Source organism: Pongo pygmaeus, chromosome 22 (assembly GCF_028885625.2).
Source record: "Pongo pygmaeus isolate AG05252 chromosome 22, NHGRI_mPonPyg2-v2.0_pri, whole genome shotgun sequence".
Classification (NCBI taxonomy): Eukaryota; Metazoa; Chordata; class Mammalia; order Primates; family Hominidae; genus Pongo; species Pongo pygmaeus.
In genome coordinates, this window is record NC_072395.2 from 32,353,993 (window position 1) to 32,377,139 (window position 23,147).

The 23,147-nt window shown below is 36.9% G+C and overlaps 1 long non-coding RNA gene across 1 annotated transcript; it reads right to left on the reverse strand.

Annotated features, from left to right (window-relative positions):
• Positions 1-14,630: 14,630 nt before the first annotated feature.
• Positions 14,631-21,426, reverse strand: LOC129022567 (uncharacterized). The gene is made up of 3 exons (XR_008496472.1): positions 21,090-21,426; positions 19,354-19,415; positions 14,631-14,925 (listed from the first exon to the last, which is right to left on the reverse strand). It is a non-coding gene; the product is annotated as an uncharacterized LOC129022567 (long non-coding RNA).
• Positions 21,427-23,147: the final 1,721 nt, after the last annotated feature.

Here is a 23,147-nt window from a genome sequence, read left to right on the forward strand (position 1 = left end):
TGGAGTATTAATAAGTTTGTTTTAGTTCAAAAGATCCTGCATTAAGTGTTGATAAGGCAAAGGAAAACATTGATCTATCAACAGGACCAGTAAAATCTGAAAGAAAAGTCTAGCTTCGCAAATATAAAAACATATATAGCAAGAAATAAATGTAAGGAGATTGTTGAATTAGTGAATCCAGCATAATCAGTTTTAACTATTCTGTGAAGTACTCAAAATCGAAGTGACAAGGAATAAAATTACGGCCTTTGTTATCATTAAGCCATTTAAAGTCTCAGGAAATTACAAGGTGACAGTTTAGCAGAAAGTGACAGAGCATGGACTTCGAAAGCAGGTAAGACCAGATATGGACACTGCAATTCATGTCTGGAAATACCTTTGGTAAGTAGCTTGGCTTTTAAAATCATCAATTTAATTTATTTAACCGCTACAGCAAAGGCGATAAAATTATACATCATTTAAAGATTTTTGTAAAAATTAAATGAGACAACAATGTAAAGTGTGTAGGCTGTCACACAGCTTTTAGTATATATTAGCTATTCTATTATTTGCACAGGTTTCTATTATTTGTATTTTAATTTTGTATGACAGGTCATATTACCAACATCAAAAATATGTTAAGGTTTTCCTTTTTTTTTTCAGTCAAGGGCAAGTTCTTTTTATTTTTATTTATTTATTTATTTATTTGAGACGGAGTCTTGCTCTGTCCCCCATGCTGGAGTGCAGTGGCGCGATCCAGGCTCACTGCAAGCTCCGCCTCCCGGGTTCACGCCATTCTCCTGCCTCAGCCTCCCGAGTACCTGGGACTACAGGCGCCCACCACCACGCCCGGCTAATTTTTTTGTATTTTTAGTAGAGACGGGGTTTCACTGTGTTAGCCGGGATGGTCTTGATCTCCTGACCTCGTCATCCGCCCGCCTCGGCCTCCCAAAGTGCTGGGACTACAGGCGTGAGCCACCGCGCCCAGCCAGTCAAGGGCAAGTTCTATGACAAAATAAAGAACAATCATTGCATTATTTTTTAAAAAACAATTTGAGTTCTGAAATTTTTAATGCCCGTTTTAGGATATCTCTTCACTGCAATAGCATCATCCAGTTCTCTGTAGCAGAGAGTATGTATTGCAACTTTCTACGCAAATTGCATCCACATTTGCATATCGAATGCACAGATTTGATCATGCAACTTCACTCCTCAAAAAAGGGAAAAAGGAACCCTAGTTTCTTAATGTATAAAACTTGAAGTTTAATACCTTTAGAATCAAATTTAATTATCTTCCCAACTTGGCCCCAATCTAACTTGCCTTCGATTTTCTTATATCACTCCCGCCCCCATTCCTGTAACATATGGATAGTCGAATTTTAGTGGGACGATTTGGAAAGATTTAATTGCTTTAATATAAAGATTGCAGGCAAAATACTCAAAAGTACAGCCCAACAATACATATCTCTGTAATATGTGTATCATATTTTGAAAGCTACAGAAATAGCAATTTAATGTTACAAAAAGATGTTTTTATCCTTTTACTTCACAGCTATTATCTTTTAAAATTGTAAAAAATCAATACCCTAAGTCATAATTACATGGTTCTTACTACAACTTGTGATTCTTCTAAATTTATAAATTAAGACTAAATTGTGACTTAAACATAATGGATTTAATGTTTGTAAAATACACAAATTTTTAAAAATATACATTAATATTTAAACCTATTAAAGTTAATACTAAACATTAACTTTATTATCTAAAATAAAATCAATTCTATTATATTTATCTTTTAAAGTGGGTAATTCATTAATTTTGTTCACTAAAGAGAGCAAATTAATGGCATCCTCTACTTTAAAATGGCAATCTTAGTTTGATATTGATGTAACAACCTCTTACTGCAGTATCTCCTATAAATTATTAAAATCACTAGTGACTTTAATACTATTTACCTATTTATTTAAATTATTAGAGGCCTGGACACAATGCACACTCCTGAAATTCTGAAAAATATTAACATATGTGACACAATTATATTTATTCATACAAAAGCTCCTATAAGTAAGACAGCATTATAAAAAGGAATATCCAAATTTTGGTTCAATTAATGTTAAAATAAAACAAAAACAACGAAACTTAACTTGCTGGAAAAAAAAGAAAACTAAAATTAAATATCAGAATTTCGATAAAACTCCAGCTTTTATGCAGAAATAGACTGAAATGAGCGATGTGTAAAAGATTAAGGGATGGGAGCAAGTAGGGATTTGGTGCTAACCTCCAGGATTTGCATAAACAGATGGGTTTCATACTATGGGAACATGTTGTGGACCCTTCAGGGCACCCCTAGAGTAGACTGTGTGCTGAACAGAATGGGAGTGCTCTAGACAGGGTTCCTAGAGATGACAATTATGCAAGGTAGAGAGAAGAACCTCTTCTTGTGAATAATTTTTGCTAGCACAATACGTTAGGAAGGAAACTTGTGAGTGCAGAGGTGAGATATACCACAGCTATGCCTTTGAGATTTATAAATATAAATTATGTACATATGTATACTTCGACTAAGTGGATAGAATAATGACTATGTCAAGTAATTTTAACATAAATATATTTACTTTAATAATAAATGCCCATCCTTTGCATTAATTAAAGATCTCTAACTCATCTGTATCAAAAGTAAGATTCTAATATTTGAATTAGGCCTCATTCTAATAACTTAAAATTTCATTTGTATGTGCATATATGCAAGTATATAAATATATTCCTAAGTGCATACTAAATATCTAATTGTTTCAATCACACATAGCTTTTCTCTTTTTCCAATATCAAAATGTTGATATGTGTTTGCTTTGCAAAAGAAAATACCCAGAGGTATATAGTATTGTAAAAAATCAGTGAAAAAATATTTAGAGATAAGCTTTATGAATAATCTATTTTATAGAAGTTATTTCTTCCAGAAGTAAGACATTTTTTAATCACAGAAAACCTCCGAGTTAAGTATGTAAGCACTAGAGTAAGTTATGAATAAATAAAGTGGCACTATCTATAAACAGATATTTCATTCTTAAGGAGGAAATTTCTGAAATCTCAAAAACACATTGTTTGTATCCTTATGAAATAGGCTTAGAAGTAAAAGATAGCCTAACAATTTTTTTTATTATTTTTAAAGCTATGAATGCATTTTTCTTCCTTACATTGTATTTTCATAGTTTAGTATTTGCTCGAAGTACTTCATCAAAGATTGGAATTGGCAGGGTAAGGGAAAAGAGTGCCCCCTATGATACCCCATCAGAGGTAGAAGAAAGAGAGTGGTTAGGTTAAAAAAAAATTTTTTTCTTGGTAGATACCAACACAACCATCCTGTTATTATTATCTGTTGAATTGATGACAATTTTCAAGTGGCACTTAACACAGACACAAAAGTCATCTATAGCCTTCTCTGGTGTTTACAGGTACTATGGAGTGACCAGGGACTTCATAACTGTGCTTGAGGCTATTACTCCTTTCATTAGGCTTTCCTTTTTTTTATTATGTTTGGGCTTTGACTGAGTTTTCACGGAAGGTCAAAGTATAACTTTCACGCCGGAAAGCCTGCTTTTTTGAGTACAAAGAAAGTGTCAGCTAAAATAAAACATCTTCCACTAACAAACCCATTTCTACCTTCAAGTTTAGCAAGACTTTTACAATGAAACTAGAGATAGATAAATTCCCTAGCTGGGAGAAGAAATATGCAGGAACGAGTTAGTTGTTACTCTATTTACAATAATATAATAATAGAATAATTGGTGAAAATATTTTAAGCACACTGTCATTTATATAAATCACAATGTGAAGAATTTTTCACTCTGTTCTCACCATAATTTTGGTTATTTTCCTTTTAAAAATAGTAAACTTTATTGCAACATATTGTTCATTCCCCAATTGGGTCAAGCCTGGCACTTTCCAAGCAAGGCTGGTGCAGTTTAGCCAATGAAGCAAGAGCACCATCTTTACTCTTCAAATTGAGGAAACAGTACAAAACTAAGTCCACAAGAAGCAAAGGAAAGAAAAAAGTTAAAATGACCAACACAATTCCTGTGAATTTCCATATGTCCTTAACTTTTAAACTTCCCACAGTCCTCATAGGTGGGTGGTTTCCCCTACTCTTTTTTTTTAAGTTATGCTGCCTCCGAATTTAAATATGCTTTCAGCTAGGACCAAGATGGGCCTTGACACATGCAGTGTGAAAAAAACCCTCAATGTCCATACTTCCAAGGGTGTTAGGTCCTAGTTCTAAATGAGACTGGTCATTAAAGTTGTTTGTAAATGAGAAAATGTGGAAACAAAGTACAGCCTGATAAAATGGGCCAGAAACACTTTTAAATTGACTCAGATCACCAAAGCTCACCAAAGCTAAGGTTTAGGGATAGGTTGCTATCCTCGTGGAGAATTACCATGTGAAATTCTGATGGTGAAATTACCATGTGAAATAGGAAGGACTAGGGCAGAGACACCATTGAGCCAAGTGAAGACCATCAGTTTCAGTTAGATAGAGAAGTTCAACCCTGATCATCACAGAAACTTCTCAGGTGGCTAAATGTCTCTCAAAGACATATGGGCAATAGTGTGGGGGATGGTAACAACAACGAAAACAACTGCAACAACAGTAGGAACAACCATAAACAGTTCACATTACTCAAACTTCTGGAGATACAGAGAAAACACAAAATTGAAATAAAAAAGACCTAAGCTGAAGTCTTGCTCCATCTATTACTAGCAAGGCAATATGGATCAAAAGTTTGTAAGTTATAATAATTACACATTATTGTGGCCCATGAGCTAGAATTTGCTGACCTGTGTTCTATAAATTAGTAAACAAATGAAAAACTCTTATTAGGAGAAGTTGTAAAGGCAAAATGGAATCTTCCTCAAATAGTTCCAATGCCCCTGTATCTTACTGCCTTCTTCGCATTTCTATTTGTATATACAATAGACATATCAATCATAATATTCCCAAATTAGAGCTCCAGAGCTCCCCACCTTCCAACCCACTTCTTTGATAGTCTTTGTCAACTCAATTTCTGGTAACTCCACATTTCTAGTTACTTAGGCAAGAATTCGGAAGTCTACTATGCCTTCAAAAAGTATGTCTTTAAAATTATTTAAGTTAATAGCAGATAGTTTTCACTTGAAAATGAAAAATTGCAAGGTGTCCTAAGAACTAGGATGAGAATTGGCTGTCAGACCTGCCTCATTTTAATGGCCCAAGCAAATCACAAGCTGCACACTAAGAAATGATGAGGAGAAAATACACCTTCCTCTTTTCATAGGAGGGTCTACATAGTCTCATGACAAAAGGAGTGGATACAGGAAAAGTTGAATAGGTAAGGATGAAAATGAAATCTACCAAAGGATAATTTAACCTCCCCCTCTCATGCTTATATTTATTCATGAAACAAAAAATACTGTCTACTCTGTGCTAGATTTGTGTATAGGTAGTGGCAAAATATTTTTTGTTCCTTTTTAATGACATTTTTAAGTGGAAGAGTTAAATAATTGAACAATTTAAAAATCATGTAAGAAATATATAGTTTGTGATACGTACTATGAGTAGATAAGCAGCATGCTCTGATTTTTTTAGAAAATTTTATTTTGCTTAGCCAGGTAGGTGATTAAGTTGAGATATGAAGGATGAAGGGAGAACACATAAGAAAAACTCAAGCAAAAATCATTTAAAGAAGATCAGTGCAAGTACATGTATACATGTATATTGTAGGGGTGTGTGTGTGTGTGCGCGCGCGTGTGTGTGTCTGTGTGTCTTGCATATGTGTGAGATGGGAAAAACATGAACCATGGCACCAGAAGTACTAAATTTAAATCCTGCTCTTTGTTTAAGTTCTTGGTGCTGCGATTACAAGTACTTCATACAATTACAACAAAAGCAAACACTGACAAACGGGATCTAATCAAACTAAAGAGCTTCTGCATAGCAAAACAAACTATCAACAGACTAAACAGGCAAGCTACAGAATGTTAGGAAATTTTTGCAAACTATGCATCTGACAAATGTCTAATATCCAGCATCTATAAGGAACTTAAACAAATTTACAAGAAAAAAAAACCCATAAAAAAGTGGCCAAAGGGCATGAACAAACACTTTTAAAAAGAAGACATACATGTGGCCAACAAACATGAAAAATAACTCAAAATCACTGTCATCAAAAAAATGCAAATCAAAGCCACAATAAGTTAGCATTTCATGCCACTCAGAATTATTATTATTACTATTATTTTGAGATGGAGTCTCGGTCTGTCGCCCAGGCTGGAGTGCAGTGCCCCAATCTCGGCTCACTGCAAGCTCCACCTCCCGAATTCACACCATTCTCCTACCTCAGCCTCCCGAGTAGCTGGGACTACAGGCGTTTGCCACCACGCCCAGCTAATTTTTTGTATTTTTAGTAGACATGGGGTTTCTCCGTGTTAGCTAGGATGGTCTCGATCTCCTGACCTCATGATCTGCCCACCTCGGCCTCCCAAAGTGCTGGGATTACAGGCGTGAGCCACTGTGCCCAGCCAGGAATGGTTATTATAAAAAAAATAAAATAAAAGGGTGCTGGTGAGGTTGCAGAGAAAAAGGAATACTTACACACTATTGCTAGAAGTGTAAATTCATTCAACCATTGTGGAAGACAGTGTGATGATTCCTCAAAGACCTAAAGACAGAAATACCATTAGACCCAGCAATCCCATTACTGAGTATATACCCAAAGGAATATGAACCCTTCTATTATAAAGACACATGGACACATATGTTAATTGCAGCACTATTCACAATAACAAAGATATGGAATAAATTTAAATGATAGACTGGATAAAGAAAATGTGGTACATATACAACATGGAATACTATGCAGCTATGAAAAAGAACGATATAATGTCTGTGCAGGAATATGGATGGAGCTGGAGGCCATTATCCTTAGCAAACTAACGCAGTATTTGGTTAGGAAACCAAATACTGCATCTTCTTACTTATAAGAGGGAGCTAAATGATGAGAACACATGGACACATAGAGAGGAACAACAGATGCTGGGGCCTACTGAAGGTTGGAATGAGGGAGAGAATCAGGAAAAATAAATAATGGGTACTAGGCTTAATACATAGGTGATGAAATAATCTGTACAACAAAACTTCGTGACACGAGTTTACCTGTATAACACACCTGCACATGTACCCCTGAACCTAAAATAAAAGTTTTTTAAAAGGAATATAATAATACTGAGTGTAGAGTCCTACTTGGATATTGAAGGATAATACTGAAGGATCACTTTTGAATGATCATAGACATAAACATTCAGAATACTACTCAATACATTATAAAAATTATTTAGATCAACTGCTTGAGATCAATGTGCTCATCATCTCTGTTTTATATTTCAGAAAATAAAGATTTGTAAAAGCTAACCATTTGACCACAGAAACAAGACTAAGATAGCTGAAACTGGAATTTGTTCCTGGGCTGTATGCTTAGCTACTGTAGTCTGTATCATTGTATATTACTTTAGAACATTTAAAAACCAGTTTGTATTTGTGTTATGTCACACAAATAAAAGACAAATTTAAAAAGAGACACATTATTTTTCTACGTTTTTTTCCCTCACATTTGAAATATCTTCCGTGGACAACCTCCAATTTCATATCTCTAGTCAAAGAACTATGTGGCGCTATGAAATTTACATAGCAGTTCAGGGTACCACACTCTTTTATTTTACTCTAAATTTAATCTAAAAAAGTTTCTCCAAGAATTCCACCCTCAGTTTTTTTTTTTTTGCTCTAATTGTTTTTCCCTGGCAATTCCATCTATTCTAACAATTAAATTAATTAAATGCTATTCTGATCCCTTCTACAACTGTACTTCTAGTATCAGTTTATTCACTGCATTGATAGTTCCATCTTGAAGGTCTAAAGTCATTTCAACAAGACCAACAGAGTGATAATTACTCTTTTCGCTACCAAAACTTGTTCTTAATTCCCAACTTTGTATCCAGTTAAAAATATTAGTGCTGATCTGGCCGGGCGTGATGGCTTATGCCTATAATCCCAGCACTGGGAGGGGGAGGCCAGTGGATCACAAGGTCAGGAGTTCAAGACCAGCCTGGCCAAGATGATGAAACAGCGTCTCTATTAAACACTACAAAAAAATTAGCCAGGTGCGGTGGCAGGTGCCTGTAATCCCAGCTACTTGGGAGGCTGAGGCAGGAGAATCACTTGAACCCGGGCGGCAAAGGTTGCAGTGAGCTGAGATCACGCCACTGCACCACTCCAGCCTGGGCGACAGAGTGAGACTCTGTCTCAAAAAAAAAAAAAAAAAAAATTTAGTGCTGATCGAATCCAATTTCAGAGTTATCATCAACTTGCAATTTTCCTTTCAATATATATTGCCATTTTTGGACTAATAATTTCTTATTGATGCCAATAGAAATATTGATTTTGTATTTATTTTCTTGAAAATTTATTAAAATTGCCATATAAGGTTTTTCTTTATTTTTCCCCCACTCTCATTTTTTCCACCAATGGCCCCTCACCACCTAAAACACAGAAGTGATTTTATTTCTATGTTTAATGATTGTGTCAGACGAAATAAGTCCCCACAAAATTCAAATGCTGAAATGCGAACCCTCAATGTGATGGTCGTAGGAGAAAGGGTCTTTAGGAGATGATTAGATAATGAAGATGGAGCCTTCATGAACATGATTATTGCCCATACAAAAGGGACCCCAGAGTTCTCTAGACCTCTTTCTTCTACGTGAGGATACAACAATAATATAGCTAGATATGAACCAAAAAGTGAGCCCTCACCAGAATCAAGCCATGCTGACATCTAAAATATCCAGCTTTCAGAATTGTGAAAAATAAATTTATGTTATTTATAAGCCACCCCGTCTATGATATTTTGTTATAGCGATAGGACTAAGATGATGTTTTTCAATGATATTCACTTTTTAATGCTCACTGATTAACAAACAAATAAGCAAAGAAAACAAGCTTAACATATGATATATGATTCTCTATATTTTTCTGAAGTTTCACACAATGTTTCTTCTAGTATGGTAAGATTAAAACCATTTGCTATTAATGGTTCCAGTGAATTTCCTTAGACTCATCAAATTCCTTTAAAGTAATCACTTATACATGAAATTATAAAATCAACTTTTCAAACAGTGAGTGTGTATTTGTATACTTAATTTTATTTACTGGCCATCACAATTCTTATATTTATAATATATCTTTTATAAATATTTTTTTCCTAATAATCATGTTTAAATCCTTCAGTACAGTCCACAAAACACCTACCTGTTTACATTTCAAGGCATGTTTTGTTGTTTGTTTGTTTGTTTTTGATTTGTATGAATATTTTCTCAATTTTAAATTTATTTAAATTTAGTGTTACGGCATTAACTAAATAATATTTTATTGAAACTCTGAATGGATATAGTAATATTGACACATGTAGAATGATATATTTAGTTATCACTGTGCAGATATAAATATTCCTGTGTGTGTGTATTAGTCTGTCACAGTGAACCACTTTGTTTTATGTACAAGACAGTAGTCTAATGGCAAATGTTTGTTCTGGTACAAGTCCTTTGCTGGACAATTTTACTTCAGCTTTAATATATCAGTATGACTATTCATAATATGCAGCAATTTTACAAATGTGCTTGAGTAGGCAGCAATAATTGCTGCAATATGTTGAGAATTAAATTAACTGAAGATAACAAAAGTAGCAGGAAGTAATTAAGAAACTGGAACAAGAATGAATGGAGATGTTTTTAAAGTACCTTATAAAATGTTTAGTAGCCAGTTCATTTCTGAGAGAAAAACATATTATAATTAAGAGATTATTCTGTTCCAGATATATTGAATATTTGTTGCCTTTACTAATTATTTTGGTGTTAACAAACATATAAAAATAATTAGTTGGAACAAATATATCTCTGGTATGCCTGCGAAATTCTGGTTCTAGGGAGGAATAATTAATAATTAACAAATTCAATAAATATTTTTATTTTTTATCTACTACATGTAAATAAATAGACTAAATTATTTGAGGAATTAAAGACTGGCAATACTTGACCTAAGGAATAATGCTATTTACTAGGGAAGATAAAAGGCACTTAAGCTCGATGAAAATGACAAAGTAGGATGTTAAATGATACCAAGATATCAAGAGAAGATTAAAGAAGGGTATTTCACGGAAAGAAAATAGGAACATGGCATTGTGATTAAAAAAAAAAAAAAAAGCAATGTGTTCACAGATACCACATTCTTTTTCTTCCTTGGTACCCAACACAAGTAAAATATACTCCAGCCTCCGTGGCAGTTGGATGTGTCCATATTACCGAGTTTTAGCCTGGGGACCTTTCCAGCCCCTTGCATAAAACTTCCCTTCTACTCCTCTCCATGGTCTTTCTGGAATCGAAAGATTCTGAAGCCACAGAAAATAGTGGAACTCCATTATGGAAGGATCTTGATTGCATGATGCCTCTGTTTAGTAAACATGGTGTGATAAATACCCAGTATAGTTATATGAGTCAGAAATAAACTGTGTGTTAAAACACTAATATTGGAAAGGTAATTTGTTACAGTATCAGCTGATTTCTAACAAAGGAAATGTATTCAATTTCACACAAATTCATACAGATCATCGGTAAGATGAAGGAGTAAGTGAGAAGTAAAAATGGAAAAATGGGAAAGTAAAAATGTGAAAGCAGACTGAAAGCTGATATAAAGAGAACCATATTCAGGAAAAAAGAATTTTAAAATTTATTTTCCAGACAATAAGATAATGTCAGACAAGTTAGGATGAAACATGATGAATAGAACCTGTGTAACCAAGAATACTCTGGCAGCAAAATAAAGGATGGAGGATATAGAGAAGATAACAGGAACAAGAAATAAGCAAGTAGTCCATGTTTAGAAGAACTAAATTACTTTAATTCCACAAAATAGAAGTGTAGGTTTAAGATAGGGTTAGAGATAAAGTTAACAGGCTTTTTAAAAGGTATTTGATAAGTCAGACAAAGCCTGAGCACCCAAGAGTTGGTCAATGATTCAAGGAGGAGCTTAGAAAAAGATAATGAGAAAGCTTAACAGAATAAACCCCCAGCAGGGTTGAATCTGGTTTTGCTCAGGGAAGGCCTGACAAAGATATTGACCTTTGATTCTCCCAGGCTCACAGTAAATTTTCAGTACTGTGTCAGGATTATTTTATTTATGCCAGTTACTTATGTGTGATGAGTAGGTAACATGGCCAGAATCTCAAGTGTGCAGTGACTGAGAGACTGGCCAAAGTGAGTCATCATGCATGGTGCAAGCCTCATAGTAAAAAATTGCATTTTCTTGTGGGAAACTGGAATCTGGATAGTTCCAAGAAACTGAATTCTTCTTATCTTGAGTCTAGTGTGAGTGAAAATCTTTGAATATCGGTATCACTTGTCATTCAAAATGTATCATGTAACTGGTGCCTTTTATAAATCTTTTTTATCATATCTTGGGAAATCTACATAGCAAAAAGAATAAACAACAAATCTGTAGAAAGATGATGTTTGTAGAGAATAATGGAGAGTTTACATTGTCTTTTTATTTATTTATTATTTTCTTTTAACTTTTAAGTTCAGGGGTACATGTGCAGGTTTGTCATATAGGTAAACTTGAGTCATAGGGGTTTGTTGTACAGATTATTTCATCACACAGTGATATGGTTTGGCTCTGTGTCCCCACCCAAATTTCATCTTGAATTGTAATTCCCATGTGTTAAGGGAGGGACCTGTAATCCCCATATCTTGAGGGAGAGAGGTGATTGGATCATAGGAGTGTTTTCCCCCATGCTGTTCTTGTGACAATGAGTGAGTTCTCATGAGAAATGATGGTTTTATAAACATCTGTCATTTCCCCTGCTTACACTTCTCTCTCCTGCCACCAAGTGAAGAAGGTTCTTGCTTGCTCTTCACCTTCCACTGTGATTGTAAGTTTCCTGAGGCCTCCCCAGCCATGTGGAACTGTGAGTCAATTAAACATCTTTCTTTTATAAATTATCCAGTCTTGGGTATTTCTTTATATTAAATATCAGTGTGAAAACAGACTGTTACACCCAGGTATTAAGCCTAGTACCCATTGGTTATTTTTCCTTATCCTCTCCCTCCTCCCGTCCTTTGCCCTCCACCCTCCAATAGACACCAGTGTGTTTTTTGTTTGTTCGTTTGTTTGTTTTTGAGACGGAGTCTCCCTCTACTGCCTAGGCTGGAGTGCAGTAGTGAAATCTCAGCTCACTGCAACCTTCGCCTACTGGGTTCAAGCGATTCTCCTGCCTTAGCCTCCCAAGTAGCTGGGACTACAGGTGCATGCCACCACGCCTGGCTAGTTTTTTGTATTTTTGGTAAAGACAGGGTTTCACCATATTGGCCAGGCTGGTCCCAATCTCCTGACCTCGTGATCCACTCGCCTTGGCCTCCCAAAGTGCTGGGATTACAGGCGCAGTCTCAGCTCAGAAACTGTGGCCTTTAAAAATATATAACTTTTTTTTTCTGTGAAGTTTCCTCTGAAACAAGAAATTTCTTGTCCCTCTTTATATATACACCTGAAACATTTATCTTCTCATTTCTAGCAGATCCTTTCTCCATATATGAATCTATATTTGCCTTTAATTTCACTCTGCCTATGGACACTTTAGTCTAAGCATAGGAATTATGCAAGAGTATCACTTTTCAAAATACATAAAAACAAATGAGCTATCCTCCCCTTGGTCTGGCACCTTTTCTACCTCCCTGCTAATCCTCTCATGCGCACTTCTAGAAAGACTGTTTTATGCTTGCCTCCTTTACCTCCGCAGATACAGTAACTTTTCAATGCATTGTTCTTGGCCTTTTTATTCTCTGTAAACTGGTCTTGCAAATATATCTGATATGGTTTGGCTCTGTGTCCCCATCCAAATCTCATGTTGAATTGTATCTCCCAATGTTGGCGGAGGGATCTGGTGGGAAGTAATTGCATTATGAGGGCAGATTTCGCCATGCTGTTCTCACTATAGTGATTTCAGTCTCATGAGATCTGATGGTTTAAAACCGTGTGGAACTCCCCCCTTGTTCTCTCTCTCTGCTGCCACCATGTGAAGAATGTGATTGCTGTGGGGAGCGGTGACTCACGCCTGTAATCCCAGCACTTTGGGAGGCCGAGGCAGGCGGATCACGAGGTCAGGAGATCGAGACCATCCTGGCTAACACGGTGAAACTCCGTCTCTACTAAAAATACAAAAAATTAGCCGGGCATGGTGGCGGGCGCCTGTAGTCCCAGCTACTCAGGAGGCTAAGGCAGGAGAATGGCGTGAACCCGGGAGGCAGAGCTTGCAGTGAGCCGAGATGGCGCCACTGCACTCCAGCCTGGGCGACAGAGCAAGACTCCGTCTCAAAAAAATAATAATAATAAAAAAAAGAATGTGCTTGCTTCCCCTCCGCCTTCCACCATGATTGTAAGTTTCCTGAGGCCTCTCAGTCATGCTTCCTGGTAAGCCTGTGGAACGGTGAGCCAATTAAACCTCTTTCTTCATAAATTACTCAGTTTCAGATAGTTCTTTATAGCAGTGTGAAAACAGACTAATACAAGATCCGATATCATACAAATTTCAAAAACGGAAATTTTCCTGACATACAATTGTACTTTGCTGATAATATTTAACACTATAAGTTGTTTTTTAAACTTTGTTTAAATCTCTATCTTTTTTTCCAGGTTTCCTACCCTTTCCCCTTCACTTACCATGTGTGTGTTTTTAAATTGAAGTTAAAAGTAGAAAAGATAAATTTTGCCTTTTAATTGAAATATTTTGTTTGTTGAAATATATTGTTTTCTTTCTTATATTTGAGTTTATGTAGACCATTTTTCTTTACTGTTTGTGTCAACTCTTTTGTTTTTTCTTTACTATATTACCTCCTTTGGGATTAACCAAGTTTTTTTAATTCCAATTTTTCCTATGTTACTATCAATATACATTTTTTAACTACTCTATTATCCCAGCAACATGAATCTTTGACATATTATATCCACATATAAACAAGAAAATTTACAACTTGTCAGATAATATTATGACCTTAAAACAGTTTACTCCTCTCACCATTTATGTGATTTTAAAAATTAATTTTATTTCTCTATATATTTAACACTTACGGGTGCTCACCTGGTTCTTTTCTTCTTAAGTAAATATTAATTTACTTGTATTGTTACCATCTCTATTGTTCTTTATTTCTGTCTACATACTTATGCTTCCCTCCAGGATCATGTTCCTTCTGCCTAAAGTGGCACATTAATATTTTTTAAAAACATGTCTACTAGGACATTTTTCGCCTTGTATTACACCATGCTATAAATTTTATAAAGAGGGAGGGCCCTCTCCTCTTTTAGGGAGAGGCCAACATTTAACGTATTTCAGGAAAACATTAGAAATTAAACAGGACAAGTATTTTTTAAAAATTTTTTATTATACTTTAAGTTCTAGCGTACATGTGCACAACGTGCAGGTTTGTGCGCCATGTTGGTGTGCTGCACCCATTAACTCGTCATTTACATTAGGTATATCTCCTAATGCTGGACATGTACTTGTTGATGGCTTACTTTTATTTCCTTAATTTTCTTTGCTTTTATGAAACAACCAACAGCTTTCCTCTTATCCTACTCATAACAACTCTCCATTTACTAGTATCCACTCACAGAGATCAAAATTTGACATATCGACATTATATTTTTGACCGTGGTATTACTTAGGGAATGTTTTGGTCCACTTTGGATTGCTACCAAATAGAGTGGTGATTAAGTTTTAGCACATGCTGGATCTTGACAGTGGCCCAGTGTAGAGGTGGTGACCTACTTCCCAGCAGGCCAGACTTGAAGTCCAGATGAATGACTGTGGTAGATGATGGCTATGTGGAGTATAAGAAGCAAACATTTTTAGTATACTTCTCTTGGAGAGAAAATTGTGCAGAGAAAATACATTCTCCTGATCCTTTCAGAAAAATTCTACCTCTGAAGGGAGTGGAGGTTGGAAAGTGAAGAGGTTGAAGTCTTCCCAAGTTGAGTGTTGTTTTTTTCTATGGGTAAATGTCTTTCTCTTACAGTAAAATATATACAAAAGTTAGATAACACCTATCAGTAATACCTTAGATTATTTCTGCAATGTAGGCTGCAAAGCATTAAAGGGTCAAGCAGTTTTCACATTTTAAACAATTTTACATTTAATTAACAAAAATGGTTTTACTTATTTACAGCGTAGCATGTGATGCTTCAATAAATTGATGCACTGTGGAATGACCATATCAGGCTAACAAATTTAGCATATTTATTATCTCACATATTTACCATTTTTTTTTCTGCAGTGAGGAAACTTTAAAATCTCCTCTCAGCAACTTTGAAATATATAATACATAAATATCAACTCTAGTCACTTCACTGTGCAATAGATCACCAGAAGTTATTCCTTTCATTTAACTGAAATTTGTGTCTTTTGAACAAAATTTTCCCTTTTCCCATCCATGTCCTCCCCATCCCTCAGGCTCTGATAACCACAAATCTACTCTCTGCATTTATGAATTCAAATTTTTAATTCTGCATATAAGTGAGATCATGTGATAATTGTTTTTCTGTGTTTGGCTTATTTTACTTAGCATAATATCCTCCAGATTTGCTTATTTTGTTGCAAACCTTAAAAGCTTAATAATATTGCATGCTCTCTCTGTCTCTCTGTGTTTGTGTGTGTGTGTGTATCTATGTGTTTCTGTGTGTATCACATTTTTAAAATGTATTTATCTGCTGATGGATACTTATGTTTCTTCCAAATATTACCTACTGTGAATAGTACTGGAGTGAATATAGGAGTGCAAACATCTCTTCACCATACTTATTTCAATTCATTTGAATATACCCAAAAACGGGATTGCTGGATTAGATGATAATTCTATTTTTCTTTTTTTGTGGAACTTCCATAATATTTTTCCAAAGTATTTTTCAAAATGTAGACAGTTATATATACCAAAATATATGCATATATGAGTAGATATATACAGCATTGTGAAAAAGAGAACAAATATGGAGTGGGATCTATCTTACTTCATGTTACAAAAAAAAGAGAAGAAGGATTTTTCTGAGGAAATAATGCCTGTTCCTATTTTACGTAGTAAATAAAAGTTCTTCAGGAGAAAACAACTGAAAAAGAGTAAGTATAAAGCAGTTATGCCCAAAGAAATAAAAATACAAAATAGCCTGTGTTATTCCATTTGTGTCACTATAAACAAATACTGAGGCTGGAAAATTTATAAAGAAAAGCCATTTAATTGGCTCATATTCTGCAGGCTTCTACGAGAATAGTGCTGGCATCTGCTCAGCTTTGGATGAGGGTGTCAGGGAGCTTATAATCATGATAGAAAGTGAAGAGAGAGCCACGGTCTCACGTGGAAAGAGGGGGAGTAAGAGAGAGAGCGGGGAGGTGCTACACTCTTTTAAACAACGAGATCTCATGTGAACTCCGAGGGAGAACTCCCTCATTGTTGTGAGGACAGCGTCAAGACTCACGAGTGACGTGTCCGCACGACGCACACACCTCCCACCGGGTCCCATCTTTAACACTGGGGATGACTTTTCAATATGAGGTTTGGAGGGGATAAATATCCAAACCGTATCGTAGCCCTACATGAAGTTTGGCATGCTCTCTGTAGCTCTGGGCAGGTATGCCTTTCTCTCTGTCAGAGTATCATTTTCTATTTCCATTCTCAACTCAGAAAGTGTGGACTTTAAAAATACATATAATATTTTTTCTGTGAAGTTTCCCCTGAAACAAGAAGTTTCTTGTCCCTCTTTATATATACACCTGAAACATTTATCTTCTCATTTCTAGCAGATCCTTTCTCCATATATGAATCTATATTTGCCTTTAATTTCACTCTGCCTATGGACACTTTGGTCTAAGCATAGGAATTATGCAAGAGTATCACTTTTCAAAATACATAAAAACAAATAAGCTATCCTCCCCTTGGTCTGGCACCTTTTCTACCTCCCTGCTAATCCTCTCATGCGTACTTCTAGAAAGACTGTTTTATGCTTGCCTCCTTTACCTCTGCAGATACAGTAACTTTTCAGTGCATTGTTTTTGGCTTTTTTATTCTCTGTAAACTGTTGTTGCAAATATATCTGATATGGTTTGGCTCTGTGTCCCCATCCAAATCTCATGTTGAATTGTATCTCCCAATGTTGGTGGAGGGAGCTGGTGGGAAGTGATTGCATTATGAGGGCAGATTGCATTATGAGGGCAGATTTCGCCATGCTGTTCTCACTATAGTGATTTCAATCTCATGAGATCTGATGGTTTAAAACCGTGTGGAACTCCCCCCTCGTTCTCTCTCTCTCCTGCCACCATGTGAAGAATGTGCTTGCCTCCCCTCCACCTTCTACCATGATTGTAAGTTTCCTGAGGCCTCTCAGTCATGCTTCCTGTTAAGCTTGTGGAACGGTGAGCCAATTAAACCTCTTTCTTCATAAATTACTCAGTTTCAGGTAGTTCTTTATAGCAGTAATACTCTGGGGCATACCTAAGTCTATATATATAACTAACATGCTAGAACAGGTCTAGAATTGCTTTGGTAGATAAATGAATAAATTAATATAGGGTGAACATTTGCCTTTTTTTGGTGAACTTTATATTTTGGGCATATACAACATTGCAATACAATTTACTAAAGAAACAAGTCATGGTAGATAGTCACTTTACTAACTTTACCTGTAATTCAACAACACACCTATGATATTTTCTTTGTCAATCAAATAAACCCACCCCAAATTGAGTTATTTGAAGGAGAATGAATCATGCAGATGAATGGTGTGTCATATGTGTCATGAGCTAAATCTCATTTTCAGAGATAACACTGGCAATGAATCTAGGGCAGTCTCTAAAATCCATTGTCTGTTGGCAGTGCTAGCTTTGAGTTCTTAAGGTAGTGGAGGTTAAATCTCCTTTGGACCACGAATTCTTTGCACTATGATAAAAGGATAAATTAAATCCTAATTTGGGGAGACTATTTTGATGATATCTATTCAAATTTACGTCTTTTAACTCAACAAGTACACACCTATTTGATTGTGTTATAGATTTTCTTGCTCATTAGCCACAAATAAGAATAATTTTTGTTTATTGTTTAGCAGGATTCTAAAAACAGCACATTGGTGAAAGAGTGGTAACTATATATTCATAATACAGAAAAATACTGTGGGTCTCACAATCTGCTATCAAGGGTGTGTTATTTATCTGGAGTCTCAAATGGCAAAATAACTCATTTCCAAGCTCATGTAGGCTGTTGGTAGAATTTGTTTTCTTGAAGCTCTATGGCTGAGGGCTCTGGATCCATGAAGGTTGTCAAACGGAGGCCACCTTTAGTGCTTAGCCATTTATTTTTTCTGCCACGTAACCTTTTTAATAAGCAGACCCTCACCAAAACATCTCAGTTTGCTTCTTAAAGATCAACAGGACAATGAGAGCAAGCAGAACAGTTTTACACAGTGTAATGTAATCACAGATGTGACATTGCTTTATGTGTGTCATATTCTGTGGGTTAGAAGCAAGTCACAAGTCTAGCTCACATTCTAAAGAAGGGGATTACACAAAGGCTTTAACACCAAGAGATTGAAAACCTTAGGGTCTGCCTGCCACAATAGAAAGAATCAAATATTAAGAGAGAAAAATATGTTCCATTTGCATATAGCACAGAGTGCCTAAAGAAAATACAGAAATGTGGATGGTGATATATATAACTTAGTAAGTAAAAATCTGTAGCAATTGCATTGCATTTTCAAGGGAGTCTTATACAACAAAAAACATTTGATGATTAAGTACTAATGAAGTAGTATTCCTTGACTCTGTAGATGACTCTGTGCCAATAATAAAATATTCCTTTCTGTAGGCTAATTTATTACTTATTTTCATAATAAAACCTATTCTGTGTAATCAAATTGAAGACACATATTTTCGAGCTAGTGATATGAGTGGATATGGTGACATTTTTATGGAAGTTACCATGCCTTATATAATTTAACTGAGGATATAATCTTATTATTTGCATTACAACACCAATCTCAGTCCAATAATTATGGAGTGGCATTATTTGTACACCTTCAGATTGTCATTGTTTAACCCCTCTGATGAAGTAATCAAGTGTCTGGTTTTCAACATTGTTTAAAATACTCTTAATGTCTCTAGATAGTGGAAATTAGGTTAAGCTGAAGCATCTTAAAGCTTCATAACACCAAACAGATAAATGAACTATGATCAGGAGGTAGTGGTTCATTTCCACCCTATTTCCTCTTACCTTTCATGAACTCCATTCAAACATATGCATGTTGCTGAGACATAGTATGGTGCTTAATATCGCTGGGGAAGGAAATAGAAAAATAATAACTACATTGCATTGAAATATGTGCAAGTAATAGTGTTCTAATAAAGGCGTAATATATTTTGTTGAATATAGAAAAACTTAGTAGTGTAAAACATTTTCCAAATTTTGTCTATTGTATTTGTAAGATTTAAACTGATGCTCCTTAGACTGTAAAACAAATACTGCCTTTCAAAAATAACTGAAATAATTAGATTGTTTTCAGATGAATTTTCTGTTGCTCATAGAATTAAAAAATAGTCCAATAGAATAAGAACTTCCAGCTGAAAAAGAATAAAGGCATTGCCCATTGGAGTAACATATATACAGCTGTCTCTTGAGTAAAATACTGGAAAATAAAGATGCAAGTACCTTAACAACATAATACCTAACATTTTCTAGCACATTATAAAATGTAGTCTACAATTACGTGTATTATTATTTATCTCCTGCAATAATGTAAGCTGTGTAAATGTAGAAATTTCTGTCTATATTGTTCTCTGAGATAAAACTACTGTTTAGAGTAGTGTTGAATACAGGGTATATATATATATATACACATATATATATATACACACATATATATATATATATATACACATATATATGTAACTTTTCCTAAAATTTCTAGATAGTTGCAAACTTTACAGTTTTAATAGTTTGTTTTTCAAAAAGCATAATTTACAAAGCATACATGTATGCCCTTCCTTCCTTCCCTTTCTTCCTTCCTTTCCTTCCTTCTTTCCTTCCTTCCTCCTTCCCTCCCTGCTCGCTTGCTTTCTGTTTTTCTTTCTCTCTCTTTCTTTTCATTTTCTTTCCTTCCTTCCTTCCCTCCCCCTCCCTCCCTTCATTCCTTCTCTCTCTCTCTCTCTTCTTTTATTTATTTATTTATTTTTTTGTGAGACAGGGTCTCATTCTGTCACCCAGGCTAGAGTGCAGTGGTGCCATCTTGGCTCACTGTAACCTCCACCTCCCAGGCTCAAGCAATTCTCACACCTCAGCCTCCTGAGTAGCCTCCTGAGTAGCTGGAGCTAGAGGCGTGTGTCATCACGCTGGCTAATTCTTGTAATTTCGGCTGGTCTCGAACTGCTGGGCTCAAGCAATCCACCTGCCTCTGCCTCCCAAAGTGCTGGGATAACATGTGTGAACCATCGTGCCCAGCCCAGCATGTATTCTTTTTAAATACAGCCCAGGTTTTTCCATTTACGGTTGTTTGATGTTATGACTTGTTCAAATAATCAAGTTATTCTTAAATTTTGTTTTCTTTTTCATCTAAGCAAAAGTTTATGGATGTTATATCAACTATATTTCATGTGGGGCATGCTTCACTACTATATATATATTTATTGGTAATTGGGCGACAGAGCAAGACTCCGTCACAAAAAAAAAAAATCTAAATCTTTAGTAGTGTAATTTAAAAACAAGAATTTTATTTCCACACCAGCTTGAAGTCTGTGGTTTTAAAATAATTTCTTTTTAAGGTGTGCTTTACCTCAAAACTTGGAGGGTCTGTCTTTTATCTCAAACAAAACTACATGGAGAAAAGGTACTGAAGAAAGACAAATGCATTAGATAAATATTTTGCCGTAGAGTTGTCAGTAAACCAACTTAGAATTATCCTGCAGGGATTACATAAATAAATAAATACATAAATAAACAAACAAAATGAACACCTTTATGAACACTCCGACTGAGTGGAATATGTCTATGTTCTTATAACTGCTTTAGTTCTAAAAGCCGGAGACACAGGAATCATTAAGAGGGGTTGAGTCAAGATGGCGGCCTAGAAGCAGCTCCTGCGCGCTGCTCTCACAGGGAGGAGACAAAGGGCTGGTGAACACTGACCCTACAAGCTGATGTCTAAGAAACCACGTCGGACTCCATCAAGGCAGCAAGCCGACACAGAGAGCAGAGAGGAGTGCAGCTGGGCAGCAGCCTGTCTGGGATAAATGCGGAGCCAGGAGAAGCTCCCCAACACAGGAAAGGGTGAGTAAGACGCCCCTGAGGATTCACACTCTCCGCGGGAACCTGTGTAAGGTTCCGAGTGGAACAGCCCCACTACCGCCCCTCTTCCCCCCGCCGGCCTCCCTGCACCCTCCCACCAGCTTCTAAACTGAGGCAGAGAGCCACCGAAAATGTTGCAGAGGCAGCTCTCAAGTCCAAGGGGACCTCCACAAGCCTTGGACCCTGGAACAGAGGCACCAGTGCCATCTCCCCAGTAGAGACTGCAGTCACAGTGCCCAGGAGCAGCAGGATTGTTCCCTTCCCTCCAGCCGCCAGCCGCCCCACCACCCTACACATGCACAGGGTTCAGCGCCAGCTTCCAGCCCAGGAGCTCCACGTATGCCTGAACTTAGCTGCTGGGCGCAACCACTTGTTCCAGGAAACACCTCTCAGAGAGCAGACAGTGAGGTAGTCAGGCAACGCCCGCTAGAGCTTCCAGCCCAGCTTTCCTGCCCCTGAGTGAATTCATCCGCCAGGTGCAGTCTCTTGTTGTCCCAGGAAACCCCTGAATATCAGGAGGGGGTGACTCCGACCAACCCCACCTCTCCTAGCCAAGCAAGCCACGCCTGCTAGAGCTTCCAGCCTAAGGGCCTTAACTCTCCCTGAAATCTGCTGAGCAGCACAGCCTCCTATTGCCCTGGGAAATACCCAGAGGGCAGGGTGAACAGCTCCACCCATCCCCGCCTTTAGCAGACGAATGGACCACACTCACTAGAGCTTCCAGCCCAGCAATCTTGCTTCTGCCTGAATTCTATTTGCATGCGCAACCCTGCGTTCTCCTGGGAAGCACACGGACAGCAGATTAGGTGACCCCAACCCACAACACCTCTGCAGATCCCAGCCAACCAGGACTTGTTGGCTTGGGCAGTACCCAGACAGAGAGGAGCCCTAACTTTCAGATCACTGAGAGGTGAGGTGCCCAGCTTTGCAGGCTGGTTGAGGAGCAGGCATGTGTCTCCCTCCCAGCATCCAATGGGTAAGGATATGACTTGTCTGCCAACCAGCCTCTGCCTTAGTGAAACCCGTGGGCCAGAAAACCTGGCAGAATAAACCTAGGCACAGAGTCAGTAATCGGAGGAGATTCCTTCAAGGCCCAGAAGCGAATTACATGAGGGAGTCATCACTCTCTTCCCCTGCACCACAGAACGTTACTGACCAACTGCAGAGGAAGAGCCTCTCTGCTGCCTGACATCCCCATGTCTTTGGCTTGTGTTCTCATTCCTTTGACATTTTTATTTTTTATTTTTATTATTATACTTTAAGTTCTGGGATACATGTGCAGAACGTGCAGGTTTGTTACATGGGTATACACTTGCCATAGTGGTTTGCTGCACCCATCAACCCGTCATCTACATTAGGTATTTGGCCTAATGCTATCCGTCCCTAGCCCCCCGCCCCCAAACAGGCCCCAGTGTGTAATGTTCCTCTCCCTGTGTCCACATATTCTCATTGTTCAACTCCCACTTATGAGTGAGAACATGCCATGTTTCATTTTCTGTTCCCACGTTAGTTTGTTGAGAATGATAGTTTCCAGCTTCATCCATGTCCCTGCAAAGGACATGAACTCACCCTTCTTTATGGCTGTATAGTATTCCATGGTGTATATGTCCCACATTTTCTTTAACCAGTCTATCATTGATGGGCATTTGGGTTGGTTCCAAGTCTTTGCTTTTGTGAACACAGCTGCAATAAACATATGTGTACATGTGTCTTTACAATAAAATGAT